Raw genomic sequence first — 26,955 nt, forward strand, 5'->3', positions numbered from 1 at the left:
GTATAAATGGTAGTTCAATCCACGAGGTTTTCTAGTTTTACAGTTTATGACTGTTTGAAACAGCCGAAGTGATCTAGGAACTTAAATCAGCATGTCAGCCTAGGCCGATTGCAGCCTTCCTGCAGCTGTGGTTGGGCAGGCTTTCGTCAAAGCCTGTCAGGCTATGAAAGACACAAACAGCACTTACCCTAATGCAGCATGGTTTTGGGTGACCCTCAGGAGCACTCACATGAACTGAAAAGGCCTGCAGCAGTTGGTGGCAGGACGGAAAGAGTGATGAGTGGGGACAGAATTTATTTTGAAAATACCATCCACAGTGAATTAAACTTAGTGCCTGGGCATTCACAGGAGCAGGCCCTCAGTTTCATACGCCTCCACAGCCCATAAGGGCACATCAGCACTTGGGCAGTGGCACAAGCAGGAGGAAGCAGTCACACATGAAGGACATGCCCTCCCACACTGCCCTTGCCTCTCCCCTCAGAGGACAGCACTGGTGAGAAGTACCTGAGAGCAGCCCAGAGTCCTGGTCAGCCTCATCTCCAGGTGGGCCTGGCAGAACTGCACACACTGAGCAAAGTGACTGTATGAACACTGTCCTCATTGGTGCCTCAGCCTGCCATCCGGCCATGATATCTGCCTGCTAACTCTCAAACATCACCTCCAGCTGAGGAGAACTTCCCCACAATCACAAATTACTTTCCTTGTGAACCATGGCTGCAGAAATTACTACAGAGAAAAACACTACAGTACAAAGTACCATAATGCACACAGAGAGACATTTTATGTGTTTCATCATCAGAAACAAGAGACATAGCACAAGAGCCCAAGCAGCTTTCATGGTCGCTTGCAGCGACCTCCCTCAGCCCACCACAGCTAGCCACATGGCAGCTCACACACCTCCAAGCTCCTCATGAATCTTATGCATGACCGTTTCAGCAGCCCTGAATCCGCACGTATAACTCACATACATTACCTTCAATTACGTACAAAAAGACTAATTCATTACACTGCTTTAACAAAGGTTTTTTCCTATCCACTGGCAAGATCTGTTTTTCCCATACATGTGAGGAAACTTTCCCAAGTGGTATCAAGGGAAAAAAAAAAATCTGTCTCCTAAAGGCTGCCCAAATTACTGAGCTTGCAATGAGCGACGCAGCAGCTACAGAGTAACCAAGAGGACTGAGCTGTGCCTGCTTTGGGGGAGGCACAAGGAGTCCTTGCGAGGCGTCAGCAGTGGTTGTGCCCTAGAGGTATTTCACCTGCGGGAAACAGCTGGCAGAAACCTAGGGTAAGAGGCGGCTGCCTGAACAAATCACCCGACATGATTTAGACACCCAAGGGCACCTGCAGCATCTGCATGAGACCAAGACCGACACAGGACATTTACGAGACCACTGCTCTTCTGCAGCACCAGCTGGAGCTCAGGCACCTCAAATGGCACTGGTTCACTACACTTCCATGCCTGAATCATTCCTCTGGAAACTGGGCTAAAAGCAATTGGAAAAGCTGGCAACTGCAAGGACTCAACTTACAGCTCTCCTGTCTGCAGTGTTACAATAGCACATTAGGGTCTGACATGTGAGTATCATGATCTGACAATTACCACAAAAACACTAACCTAAAGGGTAACGACACACCCTCTTTGCTCTGTTTACAAATGTCATGGTCATATGAGACACCAGTCAACCACATCAGGAGACTAAAACTAAACCACAGTAGGATATGTTGATAAATATTTATTTCAAAACACCATAGCCTTTTGCATGACTAATGTTAATGTGATTTCACACTGAGAAGAAAACAACCAACGTTGAGTGCAGCCTAACTGTATTGGGAGTAGTGAAACAGGTAGCTACCAACCTCAGCTTTTCATTCTCTGACTTAAAACCATGACCGAGTCTATCATACAGTCAGCGCTATTGTTGCCTTTAATACACTGGTGTCTACTAATGCAGGACATCAGTAATGCCTACAGGTATCATCGATTGCAGCCATTTGCAAGCAGTAGGATTCATCTTCTCAGGACGATGTAGGCTGGTTTCATGCACCAAACAGAGCCCATATCATCCAGACATTAAAAAGTGTCTGCCTGGAGTTTTAAGAGAAGTGTATTCCATGTTAGATCACCATGAAATCATTTTCACAGCAGTATCCGCTACTGAACAGTTGTTAATTAGTCAGTCCCCCTCTCTTCAGCAAGAGAGGGAGAAATTACTGCAAAGATGGAATTCTTGCGGGAAAAAAAAGCCCAAAAAGCCCCGATAAAGATTACAGCCCTTTGTGGCCTATACCATGCTTGTCACAGGGCAGGGAGAGGGAATCTGCCTATCATGGCATGTTGCAATCTCTGCGGAAATGCCTTGCTCTTCTTGCTTCCTCTCCACCCTTGTTTGGAGAGTTAAGGTAAGGTGGGAAAGCAGCTGCAGCACTTAGGACATCCTGCCTGGAGACCCAGCACAACAGCAGCAGTGCTCCTGCAGCTTGCTCTGTAGCTCTGCTGCTCTTTAGCTTCTTTAATGTTTTCTTAAGTACTACTTCTCTAAGCATTGGGTGAAGAAAATTCATCAAAGATCATTAGCTGTTCCTATAGTAACATCGGGGCCGCACAACAGGCAATCTGGCTAAGGATCTACTGAGGCAAATGGCTCTGAACTGAAAGAATTTGGAGACACGACTTGACTTGGAGAGGGAGGTGCATCCAATATTCACTGCTCTACAGAAGTCTACAGGACAACTGTTCTGACACTTCACCCCGCACATCACAACCTCCAAGTGTAAAAGCACAGCATCCATGTGAGTTTAACAGACTGGAAAGCCCGCAGAAAGAAACACAAAAGCCCCAGGAGGGCTGGAGTTGCATTTGGATCTTTGGTCTCCATACACAGACTGGACAGATAGGCCCCAATTACCAAAGCACATAAGCAGCTTTATGGGAGTTGCTTGTCCATCGTTTTCCCAGGAAAAAGGAAAGGGAGACTGCACAGCTGGGTATTTCTCCACCTCCTCTGTGAGGACAGAAGCATACGGTGCAGGATGCTTGGGGACAGAAAACAGTGTGCTTCAAATGAGGCACCTGCCTGCTCCTGGTTGATGTACCTGGCAATGCCCAAGGGAAACAGGCTGTCCTGCTGGCTCTCCTAGCTGTGAATGGCAGGTGCTCCAGCTCCTCTCTTCTACCTCCTCCAAATAGCATAGGCCCAGGTGCTGAAGGAGGCTGCTACTTGTAGCAATAACCCCCACACCAGTAACCTCACATATCTGAAGAGCCAAGGTCAACAACTTCAGCAAGCCCACTACAGCATGTCCGCTCCTTAAATGGCACGGGTCTCCTAGAAGCACCGAGCATGCAGGTAGAGAAGCAATTTTTGTCATCACAGATCACAATGACACCAGCATCATGCACACTCTCCCCAATGCACTCAGCTCAGCAGCTCACCAAAGACACTTGGAATTTGAAAGGCCAACAGGGAAACGAGGTGCCAATGCTGACAGCCTGAATTTTAACCATCACGTGATAAGAAGAGCTACAGAAAGTAAACCATTTCAATGCGCACATTCATTCTACTGGTCTGTCATGAATCTGCCTAACTTGCAGTAGTCTGCAAGTTTTTTTCTCTACAATTGGTCATTTTCATGACAGAAAATGTATTTCTGGTGAAAAATAATATACACAGCCCATCACTGTGTGTATCATTCACATAGAATAGGAAAGCATTCAGTGCAGTGGGAAAGAGTCATCTCATGAATGCTGCAAAACCCAAAAACAGATAAGTTACATTTAATTCCTAAGTACACAAAATGCACATAAAAATGAGACCTCCCACCAAGATGGCAGAAAGGTCAAACTAAAGGAGGGGGAAAGGCCAGTTGCAGATACTTGTGTACTTACTGCCTGAGAGCTGCTGCAGGCAGAAAGCATTTCAGAGATACCCCCCACGTCAGGACTTTGCCACATTCAAAAGTAAATTTCCCTTTCTTTGACAAAACCAGCCATGTCAGAAAGACTCTGATGGGCAGCCAGCAACATGAGCACAAGAACAGTGTGATACTCCCCTGTGTCCCGCTAGCTTTTGATTATCAGGGAACACCTCCCTTACACAAGGTCGACGATAGAAGCGAGCATGTATAGCAAGGCAAATTCAATCAAAATCAGCAGCAACATTTCAGGAAGATATTTTCTTTCTAAGTATATATTTGCTCTGCTAGTAATTACACAAGTTCAGAAACTAGCAGTGCAGTGTGACGTGTTACCTCAAGAAATACACATACTTTGACATTTGCATTGTGTGTAGAACACTGCTGAAAGCTCATGGACTTTCTGAAATGTGTTCGCAATCCTGCAGTGTAGATCTATGCTTCAATCCTGAACAACTGAAGTCATCGGTTAAAAGGAAGGCAGTAGACACTAATCCATGCAGTGGAAGAGCTATTTCAAAATGTGAGCTCAGCCACATCCTCTTTAGTATCTACTTGCCAACATTCAATATAGCCTTCCTGTGCCCGTAGAAACCATGACAAAACAGCTCCAAGAAGCATGTAGTATACACTTCATCTTAAAAGAAAGGCTTCCTCTGAAAACCAGCTATAACGGTTTGAACATTAACACTGACAACTATATCCACTTGCAGCCCTAGAACAGACTTGTACTCTGAGCTCTCAGACAGTGCAAAGGCTGGAGGAGGGTCACCATCACTCCAGACCAGAAGAGTGTAAAAATTAGTTACACAAGCTCCTAGACTTGAGGTTCTGGACTTCAAGCCTCACCTTTCCAAAAACACAGGAGAAATGAAGACACACTGGAATATTGCCTCCAGCATCTCACAACCATAATTCATCTCCAGTACTTTCCAGCGTGGCAGATCTGCCTAACCCTATCTACCACATCTGCCCGCCCAGTCTCATTACACTGCCAAAACAGTCAGTGAACCTGCAGAACCTTTAAACAACGAAAAAGACTGTACCTGAACACAGCACAGAACTCAAAGTACTGTCAAGTAGTTAACACAAGCAGAAAGTTTCTGCTCAGGTTTGTGCTTTCCACAACATCAACGTAAGGCTTAATCTCCGAGCTTACCAGTAGCAGCCATATAGCCAGGAGTTCACTGTGGATTCATACTCATCCCCACATTTCCACCACACAGCTAGCAAGTCTGAGTGCTGTTCAATTCTTTTTGGAAGGAAACAAACAAACAAAAAAACCAGAAAGATGACTTGTAAGCATTTATTGAACACAAATTTACACGTTTTCATTAATAAATGAGGGAAAGGAGCAGAAAAAGGGGGAAACAAAGTTTCAAATCATTTTAATGATCCTCAAGCCCATCTCTTGGTATGTGTAAGGGCAGCATAAGGATGCCGTATATACAGCCTGTGGTCAGACCAAAGTCGATAGAGGGACTGTATGTCCACACGAGCAAATTCTTGATGAACCAAGTGCATTGTTGCATTGCTAAGACAGCTGATACTCAATATGACATGGAAAACACTCAATCTAATTCTGATTTAGCCATGCCAATAGGCCTTAACTGTGAGCCCAGCGGGAAATAAAAAATAAAACTCCCATAATTTAGTGAGTAACAAAACAAATTCCAGCTTCTCTTTTTCACTAGTTTCTTTATGAAGAAGCAGCCCAGGAGTAGATGCCCTAAGTAGTATGTGTGGTGTGGTTTAAATTTCAGACTTCTATGTGCCAAAAGCAGTGCCTCATCCACTCCGGCTCCTGCACAGACACTGCACACACAGCTGAGGCAGAGCTGCAGGAGCCCAGCACCTGCTCCTGGCTCAGGCTGGGGCAGACGGTGGGGGAGGGAGGATGCTCTGCAGAATGCACCACTGACACAGTGACAAAACAATCACCAACGCATCGCCCCACAAACCTACTGGTAAACTCCCGTTAGTACATATTCTCATCTCTCCCAGAGCTGAATGATCCCCAGAGCCTACTTCAGTCTTTCTGAGGCAAAAAGACCACAAATTTGGCTTATGCCCAAGCTTGGAAGTCCTTTTCCCCTCTGCAAGTAACCTTGCATTGAAAACCACAGATTGTGGGGGGGCGATTTCAGCCGTGCTCAACTTAACAGCCCCTCAGCACGCTCCCTGCAAAGACCAGCACAGCTCAGGGCAGCACACAGCTACGTTCTCACAGAACAGCCTGCAAGGAAGCACCTCCTGAACACCTCCACAGAGCAGGAAAGGAAAGACTATGACAAACAGCACTTTAAGATAAACGAATTTCAATCTAGTCGAGGGTTTAAAGCAGATATTCCCAGAAAAGAGCGCTGGGGAGAGTCCCAAATGACGCACCAGCACGGCCTCGAGTTCCGCACGGCCTCAGGCACAGCCGCACCACGCGCACATCCTCACGCCCCAGCGAGGAGGCACCCGGCCTGCGGAACGGTTTGTAGCAGCGGCCCGCCCCCCGGGCCGAGCTGACCAATCGCGTTGCAGAGCGGGAAAGGCAGCGCCCGATGGCTGCGGGAGGGAGGCCTCGAGCCCTCGCACCGCGGAGCTACGCTCGGGGTAGGTTAGAGCAAGTTCCTGCTCAGGTGTCGGAGGGCAGGATCACGGCATGCGTTTCCTGCAAAACGGATGCTTCTTCCCCCCCACCCCGCCCAGAGAAGCAGGGGACCTTGCTGGGGATGTTTCAGCTCCGCGTGAGCACCCCTAGGGAAAAATCTGTGTAAAAAATGAGAGCGGGAGCTGCAGGAAGGCAGGGCCCTGGTCCCGTGCCCGGTGGGTGCCTCCCTCCCCCCTGCAGAGGCACTGGAGAGACCTCGTGGCAAAAATAGCTCTGTTTAAGATAAACAGGCGTGCTGCAGCTGTCTGGTGGTTGCTGGTAAAAGCCGTGGTGGTGTTACAGAAAGTGGTGGTGAAAAAGGGGAACTGAGAGGCTCCAAGGAGCGGTGGGAAATCTCCCTCTCCGCAGTGGAAACACTGAGAGCGAACAGCGCCAGCGGGGCGGCGGCGTGCGGCAGCACGGCCCAGAGGAGCCGGGACGGCTCCGGCCTGCAGCCACGTCGCTCAGGGCCGGGCAGGGACTGGCTTGGCCGCTGTGCGGCAGTGGCTCTGGGGCCGTCCAGGGATGAGTGGCGTTTTGGCTGATGGAGCCCAGGAGCAATGCCCAACCCTAGTGACATTCCTGTTCCGAGGAAGGTTTCACCGTGGAGACCATCTCTCGGATAGGAGAAGCAATTCTGTGAGGCTCCGACTCTTGTTTGCTCAAGCCAAAAGGAATAACTATAAACTTAGAATAAATACTAATTAACCTGAATCTTCCTTTGTATCATGATCTGAACCAGATGCTGTATCTATCTTTAAGTTTATACTGCTTTGAGATGCACCCTCTGTCCGCAGCAGGTAAAAATAAGATCCCTTCCTTCGATAATCACAGGCCTCACTCGGTCAGACAGCATTTCTTGGCAATGCCGTGCTGTTATCTTTAAGTACTGTGTACTCACAAAGGTTTGAACAGACATGCATTCCGAGTGCGTCCAGTGCAACTGGTTTCATGATCAAGGATCATTTAACCCTGTAACTTTCCTTGTCCTGATGGAAAAAGAGGAGAAGGTGAGTTACTCTTCAGAGTAAGAACATCTTTTTCAGTGCATGCAACTGTTGTATTGAGGCTTTCTGTAAAATACAGCCAAAGGCTGCCGAGATTTATCCCCTCAAAGCTGGGGACAGCAGGGTGAAAGTTCTAAATTATCTTATGTTGAGCTGATTGAAATCAATAGTGCTTTATACAGATTTTAATATCAGGAAGAGAATAATAGAACAAGATTAAAAATGATTTTATTTTCCTAAGTACATAAACATTTTCCAAGCTCTCTTGTTTTTAATTTTTCTTTTGTTGCGTGTAGCTTCACTATTTTCTAAATTTCTGAGTACTGTTGAAAGCCCATATTACAAAATTGTATTTTTTGTTACAACTGTTGGTAATTATGCAGGCAGCATGCATACATAGGGGAAACTATATGGACCTCATACACTGTAAACATCGAGATCTTTCATAAATGCAGTTACATTCTTTTGTAGAAAAATAACTAATTTGAGGAAAATATTTTCAAATTTCAAAAAGCAGTTAAAAAGATATTCAGCAATTCTTAGCAAGAGCTAGGCAAAGTCAAAGTCTGCCCAGTTCCACCTCTCAAGCGCCTTCTGGCACAACGCAGTCTTGCACCCACTAGGTAGGAAGCCGATATTAGTGATAGAATTTTCATATCACTTCAGCTGGACCTCACTGTAACTCTGCAGGGCTGTACAGGAATAAATGAAGAGAGAAAGTCTGCCCAATGATGTTGATACAGAAGTTTTAAAAAGCCTGTAGATGAAATCATGAAATAAAGCCTCTACCAGTTAAAAGTTGCATAAACACTATTTGAATGGTTTAACAGTATGATTTGTTTGTACAGCACGGACATCATCTGTATATAGCAGGTCAGCAAGCCCAAAGCTGTGTCTGGCAGTGCCATCTACCTCGGTAATGGTGTGCCTCTCTGTCCCCAGCGCCTCCTGGTCTGCAGGACGCACATCTCATTTGTGAGGCCCAGACTTTGCACACCCACTTGTTGCATGGCTGTGTGAGGAACTGCTTAGGCATCAGTGCATCTGCTTTGCAACTGGCTCCTCTGAAGCAGAGGTGACTGGTTGCCCTGTGCATCTGACTGTCGGTGCCACAGCTGCCAACACCTACAGCTGCCCTGGAGAAGGGTGGCAAGGCAAGGAAGATGGGCTGTGTGTCCCCCCAGAAGTCACCTCTGCTGCTGCTAAAGGAAAGATGGAGGAGAGAATACTCTTCCCACACAGCTAGAAAGCCTCAGAGAGCTAATCCCTAATAATTTCAGTTTATTAGCTCTTGACTGGAAATGAGAGGAAACTGTATAGCTGTGAAGAGCTGGGCCAATGATAATAGTTACATTTGTTCTAGAGAAAAGCTCACAAATGTATGCTGAAAGAACCACAGCTCCATCCCCCAGAGAAGCTGGAACATATATTTCATAGCCAAAACAACTGAGGATGAAATACCATACTAGCCTCTTGGTGAGTCCAGCCACCATCTTCCTCGCCTCTGTTGCAAAGTGGCTGTGATTCTAAGGTCGTATAGCACTAAGCAGGCAGAGGAAAGCACAAGGGACAACCAGAAGCTGCAAGGGACAACCAGAAGCTTCCCAAACTGATAGGAAGGAAATGCTTTTGAGAATCCCACTAAACTGAATGCCAAAACTGTTCTTAAGCTTTATTTAAGCTTTTATTTAGGGTATTGGATCAATGGCTGCTGTCAATAGGAAACACTGACCAGTATTTAGGCTACCTAAAAAGAGTTCCAAGTGCTCATGAGTATTTTAGGCATATAAAGCAGCTCTCTGGTCAAGAATCTTTCGTTTCCTTGAACTGAGGAGCTATGTCCTTTGGTGTGCTCTCATAGCCAAAATTGCCATTGTAACAAAGGTCCAGGCATCTCCTTTCCTAGCTGTGAGCAGTTTCTACTCCTGAGTTGGTTGTAAGAAGCAATGTCCCTTAGAACATGAAGCTTAGAAGGATGAGTAATATCTGAAGTGTGGAGGCAGTGAGAGATGACCTGGATATTATGTGCTTTTTATTTAATAATTTATAAATAAATATCAGCTTTCCCCAAACTGTCCCTCAGCCCAGCAGTTATATGTTGGCTGATTTCTTGTTAGTGCTGTTCTTTTCTAATAACAAACTGTTCCCAAAGCCTCACATACAGAGAGTTAGACAATCAAAGCACTGTGTGTGATTTTCCAGTTAATTCATTCAGTTAGCTGCAATTAAAACAATACAATTCAAAGCCTTGTGTGTTTCCCTGCAAAAATACGAAACTTTAGTCGTTACTATTAATATATACAACCTACAGGAAAGAGTTAACAGAGCCTCTTTGTCTTCGCTGTTGTAGTAATTTTTTAAATCCTTTTCTGTAGATGTCCCAGCAGTCATTAATATTTCTTTCAGTCACTGTTCTTCAAAAGACACGCTTTTCATTCAGCTGCACAGAAAGAAAAGGAATTCAGTGGGCCAGATTCCCTAAGTGGTCAGATCCATTCACCACTGCTGCCTGGGGAGGAATCTCGGTGAAGGGGTATCGTCAAGAGGAAAACTGAACTTAGAAGGGAAGAGGTCACCATTTTTGCAGGTACCAATCCAAATTCTGCTCAGATTTCACCTGGACATTTTATATAAATATTTCTGGGAAAGCACTGTCTTCACAAATACTGATTGCTGCTCATGCATTTAATACAAGTGGCATAAGTTTTAGCACCAATGTAGAGCCATTTCTGTTTTATGGAGCTTCACAAATTAAACTTGATTACAATCTAATTAATGTTACACCAATTTCAGAGGTGCAAAAGGGAACAGAGGCTATATCCTGCTCCATGCTACAGTGTTCAGGTATTCTAATAGAGCATCTGATGCTGTCTCCCACACTATCAAGCCCCCTAAATACTGGACAGATTTCCATCAAGCAAGACTCTGAGCGTATAGTGCTCAAAAAGTGATAACATCTCTACAGTCTGAGGCTGCACTATGTTTGTCCAACTCTCACAGTGTTTCCAGAGCTTCCACAAGCAAGGTGCATCACAACATTGTCCTGAATAGAAGGCTATACTCCTGACACACTATTATTTGGTATCTTAATTCAGTATTTAAGGTCTAATTTTTGACAGAGGTTTTCATTCAACCTACTTCTGCAATAGAATGGCAAGCCACTGATTTTAATCTATGATTTTAATTATTATCTGACCAACATAAATGAGCATTTAATTTAAGCTCAGTTACTCAAGAAATAAGTATTCTGTCTACTACAATAAGATGGTACAAAATTTATTCAAATGTTAACTAAATTGCGTGAAGTTGTACTGGAAGAATATGTTCTGAGAGTTTGTGAATACAGTCCCTCAGGAAAAAGTAACACCAAAATGTGTGTCAGAACAGACTCTTGAAGTCTGATCCAAAAAGAATTCACAGTTTACTCAGTACTCACCTTCATTCTTTTGTTCCGGTACACAACGGCATGAAAAAAGGGATCGCAAAGCAAAGAAGCAAAACCAGCATTTCTTTTCCAGAAAGGTGAAATTATGCCCAAACCAGTTCCAGTTACAGAAATACCTTCCAGTATTTTCTCTCCTTCCATTTACTGCAGTTCTACAAAGATGTTACTTGGTGATGAATGACAAGGAAGGCAATTCAATGAACAAGATACCTATTCCAAGGATATCCCGATCAAAAGAAAGGCGAATACCTTACTCCTCACACTCCTGACATGACTGTAGGCTTGAAGAATCTTTCAATCTGTATATAATTTGGGTGAAAGAAGTCCAGTTGAAAGACTACATCTCTAACTGTTGATGAATGTTTCCAGCAACAGTTTAACAACAACAATAACAAAAAAATTCTGTAATTATCTGAAGAGGTTTTTTCCAAATGTTCTTTCAGCTTAAGTTGCTGTAACAGAGATAGTACTACGCAGATAGCAACTGTATGTGTTCTATAATAAGTATACTTTTCATAAGGCATTTCAAGGCAAATAGATTACTAACACATTTTAAAAGTTAAACTATGTATACCAAGGATCACATTATTGCAGCAAGCTTTATACAGTAAGGCACTGTCTAGGAAATCAAAGAGATATTTCATATCACATTAATACACTGACATTATTGCCTGACCTATAAATACTGATAATGTTTTCATTACCAACTACATTTAACCTTTATCCTTTCAAGTGCCCTTATGTCCAATACCTGAAAACATGCGATACAGTTCCACAGAGTAACTCCAGAGATCACATCAAGGAAGTTCTTTATTGGTTTCTCTCGATGACTTTCAGATTAAATCTGCTCATTTTATAAATGCAGTAAAGGTTTTTGTTAAGAGTCTAGCCTAAGAACACATAGTTGAAGTTAGTAGGTTTTTTCAATCCAGCAACAAAGGACCCTGCAACTAGAACAAAGTTAATAACTGCTGATGACACACATGCTCGAAGAAAAAAAAAAAAAAAAAAGTAGTGCCTCACTCCTTACTATCAGAAGGAGAAAATCGTACTTTAGAACTGAAAGAAAATTATGGAGTACACAAAAGGAACAGGTTTGTATATGAAACTATCAACCTTTTACCTACTCACTTTTCCGGCATTTGCTTCATTAAACTCCCAAGTATCAGTGCAAGAATAAATACCAGAATGCCAAGGTAAGAAACAGGCAGACTTTGTAAATCTGTTCACAGTAGTGTTCCAGATTGCTGCTAAAATAAGAGTTATGAGCTACATTCATTTCAATTAAATGTAAGGATATCTATACTCAGCTCAGGCCTTCTTTAGTCATCATCTATTTGGGAAAAAAGGAAGGAATTATTGCTTCTCTAGAAGAGAATTCATTTTTCTCAGTTACAGAATGTGAGAGTGAACAAACTCTGGCCCTTCTCCAGTTCAAGTCGAGGAGAGTTACATGTGTGAAACCCTGAGGCTGAGATCTGTTCAGCCCCATGTGACCGCACTTACCTACAGTGTAAGCTCCTAGGTCAAAAGCAGTTGACTGAGCCTCTAGAACAAGAATGGTTTCACAATAAAACGTTCTTCCAAACGGATGTCAGTGGCACTAACTTACCATCTCTCCTTGTAACAAAAGCGTACTTCCATAAAGTTTGCTAGAAGATGTGATTTATACCAGTCACGCTAGGAGAGTAACAGAAACTTACAGTGACCTTTCAGTCTCATGCATTTTGAGTCATTTATTATGAGTGGATACGCATTCTCCTGGCCTTCTAGATCAGGGAAAGGAAGAAAAGCAAAATAAACCTTGAAGCACTCCGGAACATCAGCATAGAATCATAGAATGGTTTGGGTTGGAAGAGACCTAAAAGATCATTTAGTACCAACCCCCTGCCGTAGGGCTCCCACTAGACCGGGTTGCCCAAAGCCCCATCCAACCTGGCCTTGAACATTTCCAGGGATGGGGCATCCATAATTTCTCTGGGCAACCTGTTTCAGTACCTCACCACCAACAGAGTAAAGAATTTCTTCCTTATATCTTATCTAAATATGTCTGCATTTAGTTTAAAATCTTTATCCCTCATCCTATCACTGCATGCCCTTGTAGAAAGTCTATCTCCATTTTTCTTATAAGCCTCCTTTAAGAAAAGCTACAGCAAGGTTTCTCTGGAGCCTTCTCTTCTCCAGGCTGAACAATCCAAGCTCTCTCAGGCTTTCTTCATAGGATAGGCTTTCCAACCCTCTGATCATTTCCGCAGCCCTCCTCTGGACCCCCTCTAACAGGTTCTTGTGCTTCTTGTGATGGGGGTCTGAGAGCTGGATGTGGTACTGCAAGTGGGTTCTCATGAGGATGGAATAGAGGAAGAAAAAGCATCTCCATCTAGGTTTCCATTCAAGTATTTCTGCCCTTGGTGATTGATACTAAACAAGCACTGAATAGTAACACGTTAGCAGCAGCTAATAAAATTAAACTAAGCTAGACAATATTGCTATACTGAATAAAACAGATTCCTCCCTCAAACAGCAAAGACAATAACATACAAAACAGCGGTGACACAGACCTTTAGCTAGGAACGCAAATTGGCAGGCCTTGGCAGGAGTGTGTAAATTCTGTGGTTTGGTCCTGGAGATTGTGGCTTCAGCCCCAGGTCCCAATTCCCAACCACAAACCACCAGAGACGGCTCAAAGTAAATGTAAGGCCGACTTCTCTTCAGCAAGGCTCCATCATATTCAAATATTACCATGCTAAGGGGCTTCTGGCTTAAACATCCTTCCATAGCATGGCTATTGAACACAAGCAATAGGTAGGCATGAACTGGCTGGAGCATGAGCTGGCTGAGACCTGTTCAGCTTGACAGCCAGAAGAAAGGTCTCGACCGCCTCTCATCTCCACATGAAGCTGTCTTATTGGACAGCCATTTGGGAACACAGCTCAGCTGCTTTCTCTGAATCAGACAGAGAGGTGTGCAGACGATGATACTGCCTGGGTTCCCGGAGCACACTTGGGACCTTAATCATGGTTCGACGCCATGCTCCACTGGGACTTCCCATGCACTAGGCAAAAGGTCTGCACACTAGGAAGGACTGTCTGCTTGCAGTGGTACTATCAGAGTGGCAGGTGCTTTTGAGCCATGCCATGCTCTGTGGTGGGATTTCCAGCATCCAAATGTCATTCACTCAGCCTCTTCTTTCTGAACACTGGGAATAAGGCAAACCTGCACGGGCATGAGCGGTCAAAGCTGCCCAGCATGTTGACACTGGAGCGAGGCAGATGAAAGTCACACATGGGGCAGCCCCTGCTTTGCATTTTGGTGCAGATGTACACAGAGAAAGGAGCGGAGGCAGAGCTGAGACAGTGGGAAGCTTGGCGAGAAGGAGGGCGTCTGTTACTTGAAATCACTCTAAAGCACATTACAAATCTGTTAAATCATTGTGGGTTACCCTGTATTTCAGAGTAAATTAGTAACTTTTCAGAGGGAGTGAAGAAACTACCGCTCTACTTTTAAATAATGAAAATGCTAAAAAACCTACACTTAACAGCTCTAAAACTGCAGCAAGTCACCCACCAACACCCACTCCTCTTGTCAGCAGGCTTTTTTCAGCTCTGCCTATTATTTGTGTGAAGTGAGAGATGTTTAATGTTTGCTGCGCTTATCTGCTCAACTTTAAGGACCCTCAAATGTTACAATATGTACCTGGGCCGCTGACCTCTTTCCCCACAGCACTTTGATCTAAATAAGTAACAAACAGAGTTTCCAAAATCATTTGGATTCACTGGCTCTGAGTGCATAGCTGTAAAAAATCTGCTTTAAGATTAACATCCAATTTTATTCATGCCTGAGGCTTCACCACAGCATCTATTTTTGTAAGATTAACAGCAAGATCCCAGTTCTCCAGAAATGTAAAGAGTAACAGCCAGTTGTAAAAGGAATCTGGTATTTCCTAATTTGTCCTGCTCGCATCCAGTAAGGCATATTTTCCTAGACCTTCCAATGCTTTTTTGCACCCACAACATGCAGCATGTGTATTACTCCTTCTGCCTCCCATTAGCTGAAATGCATTTCTGATGAAATTGTGAGTGCCAAAAAACACTAGCGCAAATCTCACATGTGCAAAGTATCCCTTGAAAGACAGCTTTTACTCTGGAGGAGTTAAGAAACAGTCATCTTCCTGTACCTTGCACAGAAGCATTTTGGATCATCTAACTTGAAAATGCAAGTACATAAAAGGAGCACTCGATATTCCAGCTAATCCGTTTTAAATTAATGTACATGCAAACATTTCTTTTTAACATGGGAATCTGAGGACAAATTGAGGGCCATTTTTAACTTGAACAGCAGAAGAAAAGTTGCTTTAAATAGTGCCTTTGGTATCTGTCAATTAGAGCTATTGCACTGCTGTCAACTTGCACTCCTTTAGTTCCAGCTTTGCTCCATCCTACACAGAGCCGTACAAATCAGTTGTCTCTTCCAAACATGCACTAACCACTGGAAAGTGAAATTAATAAAGTGTGAGAAAAGCTGACTCATAAAGCTGACACTCCTGTGCCCAGCAACTCCGGGTTTCTCCCCTCCAGCTAGCTGTTTGAGATAGACAGGCAAAGTGGTAAAAGATTATCAAATTGCAACTGTCACTCCTGACAAAATGCATCTGAATGCTGGAAGGAATTTTAGGTTTTAAGCTAAAGCACCATCCCAAAGAGTTCCTCAGAGCCTGTCAATATCTGTACCTTGGATGGAAAGCTACCACTGAGCGCAGTGCGTCCAACATATAGAACCTGCCATGAAATGAAGTTCTTCGTAAGAAAGCTCATCTCAGTCTTGGTTGGTAACAATAACAAGGAGACAAGATGAGACCATCAGTCTCAATTGTGAAGACAATGTTTTCCTCCCATATTATTCTATCTGTCATGTTCCCTTCAGGTTCCAAAGGAATCCCTGTCTCATACATCATTATTTCCCACAAAGCTTGAAAGCCTTCAGGGGGGGTTTCTTCCTGCCCACTGTACCAGCCTTGATGTCTGAGTACCTTCAAAACAGTGACAGAGGCTTCTACCAGCAATAAAGGGGAACATCTGCATACCAATTAAACTGCTGAGCTCTGAAGAGTTAAAAAAAAAAAGGAGAAAAAAGCCTTGAAAGTAAATCTGAGCCAAGTTCTAATTAATGCCCTAGGCCCCGATTCACCACAGCACTTAGGCATGTAGTTAACTTTAAGCACGTATTAGGTTCCATTGAAGTCAAAAGACAGCATCGAAGAGGCAAACTACATTAGCACAATTTAATACTCTTTGGGCTAATTAATCAGCCATAAAAATTAACTACGAGAATGGTATTCCTTATTTTCCTTGCTGTGATATTTCCTGATAAAAATGCTCGGATGTGGCTGGAATAAGCAAAAAGCAATACCTTGTATAGCTGTCTCGGGCTGCTAAGTCCTACAGCTGTGCAGACCAGTCCCAGAGAGCAGCTAAAGGAGCTGAGCTCTCTGCACATTGCAGTCTTGCAGTCTAATGTACGTATCTTCTACCTGGTGGAGGCACACAGGCACTAAAGACACAGCTCTTGTCCTGAGGAGCAGTAATCTAAGAAATGAAAAGAACTGGCAACAGATCAGCAAACCCATCAGGCAACGGATGGCGCATCAGAGACGGTTTTATTTTTCTCTGTAAAGAAGTGTTTATTCACTGCTGTGCATCAATGTTATTTGTGATCAGAGGTGGCAAGGAAGGGAAGCAAGCAGGGTCCAGTAAACCAGGAAGCAGGGAGAACATGCGAGTTTGGCGACTACTGGTGAGGTTATCAAGAGGGGCAGTGTCAGGCAGGGCTGTGGGCAGAGCAGCAGTGCTCATGTCTAATGGGTAGGTAGACTGGAGTCTGATCCAGACCTAAATGTGAGCAAAGGCTTAATTCTTTTCTATTTCAGTGGAGGAGGACTGAACCCCACAAAAAGGGAGCCCACAGCACCAACTCCAAGTAGCTGAATAGTTCCGGGTACGTCCAAACTTCTACTTCACCTGGTAAACACAGCATGGTGGATGGAGGCCAAAACTGCACCACAATGCGCAGGCTAAATTTGGACTGAACAAGGTCTCCAGGGCCGGAATAACCAATTTTTGAGCTCCTGCTGACTTCACAAAGGCATATGTACAACTAACCATTCTGTAAACCAGGATGCAAGGAGAAAAAGTGGTTGATAACAATCTTCTTGCTGGAATTTCTGCAAAAATGAAACCAAGGAACGTTTCCTGAAGTATCACTAAGGCTGTACATGGACCTATGAAAGCTAGGAGATTGAGAGCAGGGGACATAAACTCCTGGCTGACAATAATTCTTTATCTCATCCATTATGAAAACAAAAAGAATAAAAACAAACCCCAAAAATTAGAATGCCATGAGCATAAAACAAACTACCAGTGCAACTTTGCAGATTAATTTTGAATTTCCTTGCTTTCATTGGTTTAAGAGCTCTATTGTTACTCTCTTTTTTCTTTAATTGCAGACACTAAAAATTCTTTTATCTTTCAAAGTCCGTTATATAAATACATAATTAAAGCCTCTTTCAACTGGGTATAATTTACTCTATAGTTTACAACAGCTGCACTAGAGCTATTACAGTTTATCATTTAAAAGCCTAATTAAGGGCTTCTTAATTAGTGGATCCTTCAGTCACTAGACTGTGACTATATAAAAGATGCTTGGCAGCTACTGCATGTTACAAATCTGCTTGAAATGTTTGCCTGAAAACAGGGTATGTGCAAGTCCAGAAACACATTAACTGTCCCAGTAGGTCAGCACATCTCAACGTGCAAACCTCCACATTAAGGCTACACTCTCATCTCCAAGCGCACAGCTCATCTGCAGACATCCTTTCCCTTCATGCACATGTTGTGGGGAACCACTTCAGTGTCCACTGCAGGGGCCAGACTGGGAGACTGCCCAGAGCGGCTCAGTGTCTCCTGCTGCACGTTGCACACCTTCCCACAATTTGTTCTGCCACCGAGCTATAACTTCCAGCCCAAGCTGAAAGCTGGAGTCTGTTCCCTGTTCCTCATACAACCCCCTGAATGAAGGATAGTCAATCCTGGGAAGGACTACTCTCCACCTGTTTCCTGCGCCCTTTCCCACAGCATCCCTAGAGCAGCTGCCGGCCTAGCGCTCTAGGGATGCACGTTCAGTGGGAAGCTCCTCTGCGGGGCCCAGACTACTCACATCACTAGGAGGAGGAAGGGAGATCCAGTTACTGCTTCTCATTTATAACCACCAACACACATTTCTCATTAATCACCACTAAATTAGCAGTCAGTCACTGAGATTTTAAGTGCAATCTCTGCCCAGGGATGGTACTGGAACTCCGTCATCCTTCACCTCTGGGTGGCATAGTGTGGGGGAGCAGTCAGTGGAGCTATAGTTCATCTTTACAGGAATCGCTCACTGGAACAAGCTCATACCAGCTCAGAGCTCTCAGGACCCACTGCTCAGGGAGCAAGGGCTTGTCCAGACTGTACTCTAGAGCACAGATGGTTTTTTTTACACTTTCACCTGCTTGTAACACAGGAGATCTGTTACAGAGGGTCAGATTTGGGGCCTGCAGTCTTCGAGAGCATTGCTTTAAACAATACAATGACAAATTTGTGAGTTTTTATTGACTGCAGGATAATATAAATCAGCTATTGAAAACCTGTATCATTAGCACTATTGCTTTCCAGTGGTAGATAGCTGCAGTAACGGATTGGCTTCTCCATCTCATCCTCCCACTGGAAAACAACAGACACAGGACCAATCAATAACCTGGTCCGAGTTACTTGTAAACGTGTCAGGTGCAAATATCTCCCTCTCTCAGAGGTTTTAAAGACCAGATACTTTTGCACAATTTAGGGCAGGCAACAAATTGCTTTGGATGAATTGTTGTTATGGTGGAGAACAGCATAACCAGATCCACCCACATTGTTATAAGGAAGTTTTAAATAGACAGGGAATAAATTTATTATATGCATGCATTACTTTGTGGGGTCAATAGCTCAAGATAGCTCCTCTGCAATAGGGAAAGTTCCCTTTGAAAAGCTCTTTTTGTAGTATCCATGTTGCTTAAAAGCCTGTCTTTGACAGGAAATAACTAGATTATTTTATCGTGGGGGATTGCCACTGATTTCTGTAACTGAAATCCTAAAATACCTTCAAAATCAATACCAAAATCCACTGTCATTACTAGGGGAAGGATTTCCTCCTGCTGTATCACAACATCTTAGCCACTTAATGTAGCATTGCCAAATCTGAAACCAGTGGAAACTTCACATGTCATGGCCTCATTTCTGCACAAAGAACAAAGGTTACAGAGTGGTGTAAGTGCCTTCCCTATACAAAGGTGGAATCACTTTTACTCCATCAGCATCATTAAACCATCTACACAGACTTCTTCCCCTGACTCTGCTCTCATTGGTGCACTCACAGAAGGGATACATTTAAGACCCTGAAGCAGGTCAGAGGGAAGCTGAAGCACAGTTACAGCCTGCAGGGACAGCCAGAGACCCACAAAGCACTAGCTGTATGCTGAGTCTTGCTGTGGCACTCTGATTCATGGCAGCCTTCCTGAAGGAGAACGAACACCAGCCTGGGCTTCCTAAATGGTGAGCTGCCACCTTTGGAGAACCCTTGCGCCAAGCAGCCTACAGAGTCAACTGGGAACTGTACAGGGACAGCATATTTTTTTGAGCTGACTTTCCTAGAAAATGTTGTTCTCCAAATTCCTGGAAACTCTGGCACCCTAGAACAAACATCCTTTTAAACTGGTCCTTGTTGTAGAACACTTAAAACTACATAACCTACAGGGCACCGATGCCCATTTTCTTCAGTATGGAAGTTGAGTGGTATCCAAAGCGATGCCGTGGAAAAGATCTTCTCTGAATTCATTTCCCATTGACTTTTGTGACACAAGAACATGGATAGACTTTCAGAAGAGGAGAAGGCCATAGTAGTGTAGTGGCTGGGTTCACGTGGCTAAAGCCATAAAGAAGAGGAAAGGTTGGAGAGAATCGCTGCCACAAGAGCTGAAAACAGAGGAGAAAATAACACTGCTTCAAGGCTAGTGGCTGATTTGCCGCAGCCCCAGGGCTGCTGCCCAAACCCTTGGGTGTTGCAGCCCAATAGGGCTGAAGCTGGGAGATTCATACCGCTGCTGAATTTATTTTGCAACAAGGCAGCCCACAAGCCCTTTGTTCCTTACGGATTTGAAAGATCTGTCAGGGACAAATTTGGTGCATTTCAGGATGCATTCAAATGGGGGACTCTATGAAGAAGAAAAAGAAGAAAGAGAAGAAGGAGAAGAAGGAGGAGAAGGAGGAGAAGGAGGAGAAGGAGGAGAAGGAGGAGGAGGAGAAGGAGAAGGAGAAAGAAATGAATCCCTCTGGCAATCAAGAGACCCCTTTTTGATGGGGGCAGGATCATGGATCAACATTTTATTCAGTCCTCTGCCGTTCCACTTCATTTTGGGGGGGGTTGATAAATGAAAACACACCAGAAGAGCTCAGCATCTTTCAAAACTTCTCTATTTAACTAACTTGTTCCAACCTCCATCACAGCTCTTTCCTTGTCAGCGACTGTACCACCATGATATACCTCTGCCCACACACAAATGCACTGGTTTAAGGTATGAACTGGAATCTCTGTTGAAGGAACAAGCAATCATCCCAGAGACTGACACAGCTGCTATTTGCATGTAAAAGAGGAAAAGAAGGTGCATGACTGAGCCCAAATTAGCATGAGCAAAGCCTCCCACCACATTTGCAAACTACAGCTTGCACGGTGGTGCTAATAGAGGTGCACATTTTCTTCACAAAGAAAGATTTCTACCTCAGCTATATGGAAACTTACCTCACAGTGGTTCACAGAATTTAAGATCACATGAACTTTCAAGTCCCTTTTTCCCTAAAATTTATAGAGTGCTTGAAAAAGAGGAACACAGTGGATGTAGAGTGAGCTGGATATGCCCAGGTTTAATTTTGTCTTTGCTTCCAGCTTAATTCCTCAAGCTAGCTACATCAATGAGAGCAATATTTTCTAAGGCCTCCATCACTGTACCCCTAGATTTTTGAACATCCAGAAATATTTACAGTGCTCAGTGCACTGAAAAATGAAAACCAAAACAAACAGGGCAGATGCAGATCAAACTCTCCATGTCTCACTTCTGTCCTTCGAAAAATGAGGACTACTAACTCCTTTTTCACAATTGGCTCTTTCAAAGGGATGCTGTGGGGAATCATTTGTCTGGAAAATCCTGCTGAAGACACACACTTGATTAAGTGTAAGATCCCTGGATTTTAACACAATCTCTGGCTCTTCCCATGGCTGTGTACACATGCATATAAACATCTATGCCTGTGCACATACCTACTGAATCATAAAAAGATAAGTGGCCTCAGCAGACTATTTAAGCAGTGCACTTTTATTAAGAACTACCCCCAAACCAAACTGTACTTTGAGCTTTTGTAGCAGAGAAGTTACAGACTCTCTTCACCTTATCATCATACTTTTATGGAAGCTGTTGGAACAATTTGGTGCCTCCGCTATTTCTGCTGTGGATTTAGCTCATCTGAGAGACTAGAAAGAATGGTAAATGCAGACATTAATGGTAATAAAAATCAAAGCTAAGCTTTACATGAAGAGAAATAAATTCCAAAATGAAAAATTTGATTACACAGTACCTGTCTCCTGTCTTGACTTCCTCATTATATGTAGAAATTAACCCCGTCATTAAGTACTTTGATCAGGCTGTACATAAACAGCTTATAACGGCATGAAATCTACCACAGCAAACAGGCAAATGAGCAAGGGGAGAAATACTGACATCTGGGGCTGCTGTCAGACATCGAGTGCTTCTGCTCCCTCAGGGCCAAACTGCTAGAGTAAATGGGGTTACTCTGAGGATGAATTGCTCCCTCCTGGATTGTGCTACTTCTAGAAAGTTTCAGTAATAATATCTAAGAGACTATCATTTGGAGATCAGCAGCGTCTTTTCAAGATCTTTGAGAGATGTTTAAATGGGGCTGTTGTAGCTGCTCTTAGGCTAAAACTCAGCATGGAAATTCTGAGCCATGGCAGAGCTGAAGCAGTATGTGATCAAATTGGTGCAGGCTTCCATTGCCCTGAAATGAGGCACGGCATCATTTCATGTACTTCAGTTCCAAGCATTTGTCACTTAAATTTGGACTATTTCCAGGCACGAACACATATCATAAACAAGTTTTCTGGGCAATTGAGTTTGTTTTCCGGTTTGTTTGTTTGTCAGGATTTTGGAGCAGAAATTGCCTTCTTCTGGGACACATTCCACTCAATGTGGAATACTTACTTGTGTTACTATCTAAATTCCTTACACAAATAGACTGCCACACCATTGGAGGTGGTCAGGCCAACAGGGTCTCTTCCTAGCTCTGCCGCTGGCCTGCCACAGATCCCTTACCATCCGTGAGCCCTGGTTTCAAGAAGCCATGTCTGCAGCGCGCTCTTCCCACTTCTTTGCTCAGGAGACCCTCAGCATGGAGTGAGGGCGGCCAGGTACAACCTCTGCCCCTGAGCACCACCTGGGGGTACTCCATTTTGTTTAGAAAGTACAGCTGGGATGCTCCTCTCTGTTCTCCTGACTGAGCCACTACGGGGCTTCTGGTCATTTGCCAAGTACAACAGACACAGATGTAAGGGAGCAATCCTGACCCATAGAGGAAAACAGTTTCCCACCGTCTTCAAGACAGCCAAGATTTTACCTTTAACATCCTAATAAAAGATAGAAAAACACAAAGCAACCTCACAGGTGTTTTGTTTTGTTTTTAATTTATTGCTAACATACTGCAGAACAGATATTTTATTATTCCTAAAATCACTAAAGCCCAGTATCTCCCCTGCTTCTCACAATCCATTCCTTTATCCCATTGGTACAGGACATTACAGCAAGATATTCTTCAAAGCTGGTATCACCATAGTTTAGAAAAAAACTCAGTTCCAGACCAAAACAGCTAAGACAAAACATCATGGGTGCTTTGGAGCTTCCAAGCATACTGTTGTCAATCTATAAACATACCAGTTAGGTGCATACAAAAATGGTCCCTTCCAGATCCACAAACAGTCAGGTGCTCCTTTCTGTACGCAGTTGTGCAAAGAATACATCAATGCTACCCCAATATGGTCATATACCAGGCAAATAACAGTATTGTTTGGGATAGAAATGGAGGCTTTGACCCAAGCTACAGTAGGCCAGAGTTGGGGAGAACTGTAAAGGTCTGTAAAGGTGAGAGGATGAGCAGTCACCTGTTAGCTGGGCAGAGGTAGGAGGGCTCGTAGGAGATGGGGTGGCAGGGAGGAAAGGCATTCACAGCAGACAGCTGGCAGGGGATGGAGCTAGCTGGAGGCAGCATTTTTACATCTGGCTTTCATGTACTGGACCAAACTCTTTCAACACATGTGTAGTCCCTTGTAATAAAGCAAGAGACATTTCTTCTGAATTTGCAGTTGCTGTTCAAATTCAGTTATTTAAGTACTGCCAGGTATTTTGCCTGCACTAAAAGTTGCAGGAAAAGCGTACCTGAAATTTCTGGCAAATCTAGAAATGCCTAATAAACTAGGCTGCAAGCACACATTATGAATACTAAGTACCATACCATCATCATTTGACACTTTTACAATATCTCAGCTTCCCTTCTAAAAATAATTCACTATTAATAGCTCTTTACGTAACCAGCAGCAGGCCAGGGATCTCTCGCAGATCCCATCCCTGAACAATGCATTCACGCATCTCCAGATTTAGCAAGGCAATCAAATTTCACCTGTAAGTCTTTCAGTGATTACTCTTCCATTCACCCGCTCAGCAGTCTGAGGTTTGCTCCTGCTGAATGCAGTGACCGAATCCTGCTTTCACTGGCATGCTGCAACGTGCAGAACAAATTACAGACTGACTTACCTGTAAGCGTATGCATTGCTTCAGTAGTCAATGGAATCACCTGAATGCACAGTCAAGGATGCTGTAAACACTCCTCTGATAGCTTGTGCCAGAGCCTGGGAATGCTCCCTGGTTCTGCTTTGGAGCGGCTCTAGAATAACTCATAGGTAATGTACACTGACACCAAAACATATCAGCCTGGATAAGCATAAACAAGAGGAGCAGAAGCAGCTACAGTGGAACTGCTTTTCAAAACACACTTAATAGCTATTGGGAGGCAAGGCTGGCACCTCATTTTAGGGTTAAAACCAAACTTGGGAAAGAAGACAGTTGCTCAGGAACCCCAGATGAGTTGCAGGCACTCACTGAGGGTACGTGAAGAAGCTGGCCTACCTAGATAACTTTCAGGGGATGGTGAGAATTGTAGTTAAAATAAACAAAGCTTTATTAAAGGTTTGCTTTCACTAAACCTTTGTTCCTGCTGTTAAACTGAACTTAAAGCGGTGTGATTACTTTATTTCAGTAATTAAAAATTCCAGCCAAGAAGAACAGCTTGCATCTAAGTGCAGCTGGATCTGCCAGGTATGAATGTCTGGCTCCAGAGCAGGAAATGCAGTAAGTCCCTCCTGGCAGGAGGCAAGGTCTGGGCCAAACAGAGACTCCCATGTATAACTGCGATACTCAGCACCTGCAGCTGCCATTGATGCCAATGGGAATTGTTGGTGCGCAGCACCACTGAGGCTTTGTCTCTAGTAGAATGATTTCTTGATCATGAACTCATTGATTACATGATTGATTTAACAAAGACAAGCCCTTGCAATGAACTTGTCTGCAGCCTTCCCACTTGGAGTGGGGTACAGGCATGGGCTTCCCTGTATGAGATGATGTATGAACTCCAGCCATACATCTGAGAAGCTGATATCTCAGTACACCCTCAGCATTCCCTTCAGGGAAAACTTCTCCAAACTGCTGCAGATTTATCACAGGTCACATCTGGAGAACATTGCTTTGTAAGTCCAGGCTTTTCTGACTCCAGGCTGGGGCTAGAACAGCATAGGGTTACAGAAAAGCATGCTAAATGCAATTGCCTTCAGGAGGCAATAAATGTCTGGAAAGCAGTACACCAAGTATTTCCAAGCAGAAGAAAAGCATGAAGCTCTTTAGAACAAGGTCTGACTCCCTTTCATATCTGCAGACCTCAGAGGTGTAAAGAGTGCGAAGAATGGGTACCTGCAACATCCCTTCTCATTAGCTTTTGTCCCATCACTCAGCCATTGCTCCACTGCTAAAGAACCAGAAAATCATGGAGAAATATTTCCTTCCTATGTGCTCTCCAAAGATTCACTAATAAAAAAAAAACAGAAAGGAAAACAGTATCACTTTCAGAGTCTGTCCCTATTACAAAGCTCCTCATTTTATGAAAAGCATCATGGTGTAGCTGCCACAACTGCTTCCATGCACAGCCATCCTTGCTGAGGTGTGTACTGAAAGATGCAGGAATCAGTCGGAAATGGGGCCTGGCTGCCCTCTCATTTTCTCAGCAGTCCATATTTGCATTCAGGTTTTGTGACTTCTGATTTCTGGCTAGGAAGAGCTGATACTGACATGGCACATGTTTCTTAACAAAATAAGACAATCTCGCATTTTGGAAGTCCCTCTCGGTTCTCTTCTGCACCAGAGACTTAATTGCTAGTAACATGGGGCAGTGACTGTAACTGAACAGTGCTCTGTTGAATTTGTTGGAGTGGCAGTGATTTACACCCAAAGATCTTGCACACCATCCCAGCCATTACTTTGTATATTGTGCACCCTCCTCCTAAACAAGATTAGGTATTATGACTTAGAGAACAGAGTCACTAAGAACAAAGATGGTATTAAAAGAGGCATGATTGCTTCCAAGGTGTAAAAATGATTCCTGGCTTGGGCACTTGGTTCTCAAGTAAACAGCCTGAGGAGTCTGTGGAGGGAGAAAAGCAGAAACTGATAATTCCTTCTGCAGAATGGGATAAGAAAGAGCTGTGCCTCTAGAAAAGGCTCACTTGATTACACTATTCTTTCATTTCCAACTGCTGTAATAAGCTGAACACTCCTAAATGAACAGCTCTCAAAATACTCTTGGATTATTCAAGAAGCACATATTAATAAGTTGTATCAAATCACAGAATCATAGAATGGTTTGGGTTGGAAGGGACCTTTAAGATCATCTAGTTCCAACCCCCTGCTATAGGCAGGGACACCTCCTGCTAGACCAGGTTGCTCACAGCCCCATCGAGCCTGGCCTTGAATGCCCCCAGGGAGGCAACATCCACAGCTTCTCTGGGCAACCTATTTCAGTGTCTCACAACTCTCACAGTAAAGAATTTCTTCCTAAATCTAAATCTACCCTCTTCCAGTTTAAAGCCATTTACTATGATTGTGGTCTTTTTTTACTAATTGCATTTGTTTCCCAAGATCATAGCCACAAATGAGTGGAATAATGACAGTAACAAACTCAAAGACAACACTGGAACAAACACTGTCAGCAGCCAACAGCCGCAGTTGGGTGAGTGAGCCTACAGCATGAGCCTGTCCTGTCCAGCCACCGCTACAGTCAGCAACAGCTCCTACAGAGCATCACATTACTGTAGTTGACAACTCTCCCCTCAACTGCTATTTAAATCTGGCTGTAGACATAGGAGCCTAAGTGAATCACTAAGAAGAACAGCTACACGTGCCGTGACTGCTGGTGGTCACTTTGATGAGGTTTTTTGTTGGTTAGATTTCCTCTGAATCAGGAATCTGAACATCCCATCACTACATCTGTAGAGACTATTTCCCAGCAGAGAGGAAGTTTGTCTCTGTTCCCCAGCAGCAGTCGTAAGGCTGCAGGTATAAAAGGAACAACTATCCAGATAGCACAGCAGTACTTAACTGGTAATTAATGCATAGGAAAATAAGTCTTGAAACAACTCCACTTTCACTGCTTTACCATCATCACAAATCAAAAACACATTCATGCTATTTTTGTCATTGGTTCCAAGTTAAA

At 43.8% G+C, this 26,955-nt stretch overlaps 1 long non-coding RNA gene across 1 annotated transcript; it reads left to right on the top strand.

Annotated features, from left to right (window-relative positions):
- LOC110400034 lies at positions 5,230-17,465 on the top strand. Its single transcript, XR_002439552.1, has 3 exons — positions 5,230-6,519; positions 9,970-10,150; positions 16,932-17,465. It is a non-coding gene; the product is annotated as an uncharacterized LOC110400034 (long non-coding RNA).

This window comes from Numida meleagris, chromosome 5 (assembly GCF_002078875.1).
Source record: "Numida meleagris isolate 19003 breed g44 Domestic line chromosome 5, NumMel1.0, whole genome shotgun sequence".
Taxonomy (NCBI): domain Eukaryota; kingdom Metazoa; phylum Chordata; class Aves; order Galliformes; family Numididae; genus Numida; species Numida meleagris.